Source organism: Eumetopias jubatus, unplaced genomic scaffold, assembly GCF_037043125.1.
Source record: "Eumetopias jubatus isolate StellerSeaLion01/CBP00866 unplaced genomic scaffold, mEumJub1_p1.0 scaffold_1, whole genome shotgun sequence".
NCBI classification, from domain to species: domain Eukaryota; kingdom Metazoa; phylum Chordata; class Mammalia; order Carnivora; family Otariidae; genus Eumetopias; species Eumetopias jubatus.
The window spans coordinates 206,544,042-206,549,442 of record NW_028274807.1 but is presented as its reverse complement, the minus strand read 5'-3'; the positions used below and the strand labels follow the sequence as shown (position 1 = coordinate 206,549,442).

Below are 5,401 nucleotides of genomic sequence, written 5' to 3'. Positions count from 1 at the left end.
TAAATAAAGGCAAATGTAGTATTGTTAGAAAATAAAAGAACCTTAAAGACATCACTAAATTAATGTGTGTACCGTGTTTGGGTTTTGATCTGAAAAAGCTTTTGAAGAAATCACAATATTTGAGTATGGATTGTGTATCAGGAAACACGAAGTCATTTTTATTTATTTATGAGTTGTGCTAATGGCATGGTATAGACAGATGATGGATAGATAGATAGTTAGATAGATAGATATCACTGTATGTTAGCAATACATACAAACATGAGTATGGGTAATATATATGGGTAAATTTGTGTACTGTGTGGGATTTTCTTTAAAATAATAAATAAAGGGGTACCCGGGTGGCTCAGTCGGTTAGGCGTCTGCCTTCAGCTCAGGTCATGATCCCAGGGTCCTGGGATCGAACCCCACGTCGGGCTCCCTGCTCCGCGGGGAGCCTACATCTCCCTCTCCCTCTGCCCTGCTGCTCTGCCTACTTGTGCTCTCTCTCTATCTCTCTGTCAAATAAATAAATAAAATCTTTAAAAAAAATAATAAATCAAGTAAGTGGGAAGACTGTATATAAGAAATTCAATTGGCCAAGTGTTTATAATTATTAAAGCTGAGACATAGGAGTCTATCATATATTTCCTCTAATTTGTGTCGAGGAACATTCTACATAACATTTTAAATTAATCAATGCAATTTATAATAATTCATATAAGGTAAACATGATCAAAAAGAAACTCAGCAAACTTGTAAAAGAACAGAAGTGTTTGAACCTAAAAGTGATATCTACATAAAGTCCTACTATAACTATCATATTTCACAGTGTAGTGTTGAGAACATTCCATTTTAGCTCAGGAACAATATATGGGTTTCCATAATTATGGATTTCTCTTCAACATTATTTTGGGGGCCCTAGAAAAGGCAGTGGGACACCCCCCCAAAAAGTACTCCATAAAACACTAAGAAACAAAAGTATTAAAATTTGGCAAGGAAAATACAAACACATCATTTTTCATACATGATATTATTGTTTTCACAGATACTAAAGCATCTGTACACACCTTTAGAATTTAGACGTGTGTACCAAGTTTTCTGCATCCAAAATCAGCATAGAGGTGTGTTTTATTTATTTATTTTTAAATTTTATTTTATTATGTTATGTGAGTCACCATACAGTACATCATTGATTTTTGATGTGATCCACGATTCGTTGTTTTCGTTTAACACCCAGAGCTCCGTGCAGCACGTGCCCTCCCTGATACCCGTCCCTGGGCTGACATAAGGAATAGCATGGGGGACATTAAGAGAAAGATGGGTTAGCCCAGTGATGCTGTTTTATAAATGAAGAGAAATTGATAGACAAAGAAATACTTAGAAAATATCACATTTAGGGAGAAAAATCATGAGAGACTCTTTTAACTACAGGAAACAAACCTAGCGTTGCTGGAGGGGAGGTGGGTGGAAGGATGGGGTGACAGGCCGATGGGCATTAAGAAGGGCACGTGATGTGATGAACATTGGGTGTTGCACACAACTGATAAATTATTGAACACTACATCTGAAAATAATGATGTACTATATGTTGGCTAATTGAATTTAAATAAAAAATTAAAAAAAAGAAAACACCACATTTGCCATTGCACAAAAACATTAAGTGACTTTAAGAACTGCTGATATTCTGATGTCTTTTAGTGAAAAACTAAAAACTATGCATGAAGATATATATGTGCAGATTAGGTAGTCTTACAGGCACTCATGATGGTGAGAATTATAGGACACTGCATGCTTAGCACAGCTCTATCTGCATAGCAAATACTTGATACATGTAAATTATAATTTATTGGTAATAAAAACTTCATCATGGAAAACACTGAGTACCATGCTATCCCTCTGTCAACCAAGAGAGATGGGTTTGAAGAAAGTCAATGTCCTCATGACAAACTTCTTTCCTGCAAGGGTGCTAGATTCAGAGGCACGCTAGGGAAGATGAGTTAATTGTATTCCCTCCAACAAGGTTCTCTGGGGATTACGTCTCCGGGGTCAGAGAGTCTGGTATAAACTGTGGTGGTGGTTCTGCTTCATGCTCCTGGACAAGACATGCTCCTCCTCCACAGCCATGCAGCAGCAGCCCTTACCCCCTGGAAACACAACACCCAGGGGCTGAGAGGTCTGGGATCTGCCAGCGGTACAGTAGTCCCCGGTCAACTAATTTGTCAGGAAGGCAAGCTGCAAGGGAGTGGTCTCAGGGAAGATCCCTCCCCGGAACTTCTTCTCAGACTTTGGGGGGCTGCCTGCTCAGTGTTCCCTGCCACAGCTTAGAGAGCCTGGTGTCACAGCCTCGTGGGTGGACAGAACATCATGAGCTGGTTAAGGGAGTGGGTGCCGGAGCCAGCGCTTAGGCTGAATTCTAGCTCCACGCAGGAGTGAGGTGTGGAGTCTCAGCTGCCTGCCCCATGCACTTGCTGAGGGTTCAGTGGAGTGGTATGTGTCAAGTGATTAGCTCAAATGTGGATTACCATCAAAAAACCATCATTGTCCCACTCAAAATTAGTCGATTTGAGCAGGTGCTGTGGGAGGAGAGAGCAGGGGGTTCAACCTAGATCAGCGGTCCTCAATGGGGAGGCAATTTCAATCCCTTCCCAGGGGGTCTTGTTGCAGCTGGGGTGAGATATCATTAATCTGTGCCGTGTTTATACAACCTGACAGGGAGACCCATATAAAGGATACATGTCGTTGTCACAACTTAGAGTGACGCCTTTACAAGAAGCCTCTACAGAGCACCACACTAATTGTCTCATTCAATCCTCCCAAGAACCTGAGGCTTTGGGAACGTCTGTCATTGGCTCCCACAGCAGATGAGTGTCAGGGGTGGTATTCAAACAGGGTCTGTTGGAACCCAGAGCCCTTGCTCTCAACCACTAAGGGACCTTAACTCTCAGAAAAATTCATAAGGTTCAGCATTTGACATATTAACCTACCACATCTTCTCAACTGCTCTGTGGAGCAGTTATTATTATTAGCAATCTTTACAGATGAGAACACGAAGGCACAGAGAAGTTAAGTAAGCCTAACTCACACAGCTAGTAAGTGGTAGAGCTGGGATTTAACCCCAGGCTGTCTGGCTTCAGAGTGGATGCCCTTAATCACTATTATTTATTTTTATTTCTTAAAACAAATCCTGAAAATATTAAGCCTATTTATTTAGGTTGTTTATTTGGTTTTATTTCTCTCCCCCCATCATTCCTGAGGTATAATTGGCAGACAAAAATGTATATAATTAAGGTGTACAACTTGATGCTTTGATATATGCATACACTCTGAAATAATCACCACAATCAAGGTAATTAACATATATCACTCTGTATTTTGATGGCATCACAAGAAGTTCACACTGATAAAAATAATTGTCTATATTACATGTCAGGTATGGATTTAAGGCCCTTATACATGTTTTTCTCACTTAATCCTTGTAACAATCCTAAGAGGTTAGAATGATCAGTTCCATGAAACAGATGAGGAACCTGATGGGTGGGATGCACCATGAGGGGTGGGTGGGAAGGACAATAATGCAATGATCCATTTCGTCCCCAGGAGTCCACTCAAGTAGATGCCCTTATTTTGGCTTTTAGTACTGCCTGGACATGGACAATCAGACCTGAGTCTTTGAATTCATCCTCCTCGGCCTCTCTGAGCAGTGCCTCAAATAGCAGGTGCTCCTTGGTCTCTCCTCCAGCCTGAATCTGTTTGAGTGCCTGGGGGAATCTGCTTGCCATCTCGGTCATCCTCTTGGACCCTCACCTCCACAGCCCCATGTACTTCTTCCTCAGCCACTTGTCTCTTCTTGACATCTGCTTTACCTCCACCACCAACCCCAAGATGCTGGTGAACCACCTATGTGACCACAGCACCATCTCCTCTGAGGCTTGCCTGATTCAGATGTATTTCTTCATTGCCTTTGGGGCAGCTGACAGCATCCTTCTCTTGGCCATGGCTTATGACCGCTACCTGGCCATCTGTTGCCCGTTGCACTACATGACAATCATGAACGTCCTTCCGTGTGCCTTGCTGGTGGTAGTACCCTGGATCTCAGCAAACCTCATCTCCATGGTCCATACTATCCTGATGACGCACTTGTCCTTTTGCACCAATAGGATCCCACAATTTTTTTGTGACCTCAATGCCTTGATCAAGCTCTCCTGCTCCAAAACCCAACTCAATGAGATGCTGGTGGTGGTCCTTGGGGGCTCAGTGGTTCTGATCTCTTTTGTGTGCATCATGGCCTCTTATACACCTATTGCTGTGGCTGTGGAAGGTGCCCTCAGCCTAGGGGAAGCGGAAAGCATTCTCCACCTGTAGTTCTCACTTTTGTGTCATCTCACTCTTCCATGGGACTATTATCGGGGTCTACTTCAACACTGCATCCACACATGCCACCCAGAGGGACTTGGCAGCCACAGTGACGTACACCATGGTCACCCCTATGCTGAACCTCTTCATCTACAGCCTTCGGAACCGAGATCTGAAGGAAGCCCTCAAGAAACTTCTCAAAGGAAACCATTTGTCTAAGCCTTTTTGAAGACTCTTTTTAGATCCAGTTGCCTTTTCTTTTTTAAAAGATTTTATTTATTTATTTATTTATTTATTTATTTAAAAAATTTTTTATTTTATTATGTTATGTTAGTCACCATACAATACGTTATTGTATGTTTTTGATGTGGTGATCCACGATCCATTGTTTTCGTATAACACCCAGTGCTCCATGCAGTACGTGCCCTCCTTAATACCCATCACTGGGCTAACCCATCCCCCCACCCCCTCCCCTCTAAAACCCTCAGTTTGTTTCTCAGAGTCCATAGTGTCTCATGGTTCATCTCTCCCTCCGATTTCCCCCCCTTCATTTTTCCCTTCCTTCTCCTAATGTCCTCCATGCTATTCTTTATGTTCCACAAATAAGTGAAACCATATGATAATTGACTTTCTCTGCTTGACTTATTTCACTTAGCATTTATTTATTTATTTGAGAGAGGGAGAGAGAGCATGAGCAGGGGGAGGAGCAGAGGGAGATAGAATCTCAAGCAGACTCCCTGCTGAGCACAGAGCAGAGGCTCAATCTCATAGCCCTGAGTTCATGACCTGAGCCGAAATCAAGAGTCAGGTGCTCAACCAACTGAGCCACTCAAGCGCCTCAGACCCAGTTGTTTTTGAAATAAACTAATTTTTCCCAATGTCAGAACTCAGGGTGTTTGTTTTCTTTTTTTTTAAAGGTAGAAACAAAATTTTATTCTTTATTTAAGTGCTTTATTTTTTGTTGAATATATTTGACATGTAACATTGTGTAAATTTAAGTTGTACATGTTAATTTAATATATGAATATATTATAATATGATTGCCATTATAGCAATATTTAGCACT

General features: G+C 41.6%; 1 pseudogene; it reads left to right on the top strand.

The window, feature by feature from the left end:
• Positions 1 to 3,629: 3,629 nt before the first annotated feature.
• Positions 3,630 to 4,564, top strand: LOC148165139 (olfactory receptor 1M1-like; annotated as a pseudogene).
• Positions 4,565 to 5,401: the final 837 nt, after the last annotated feature.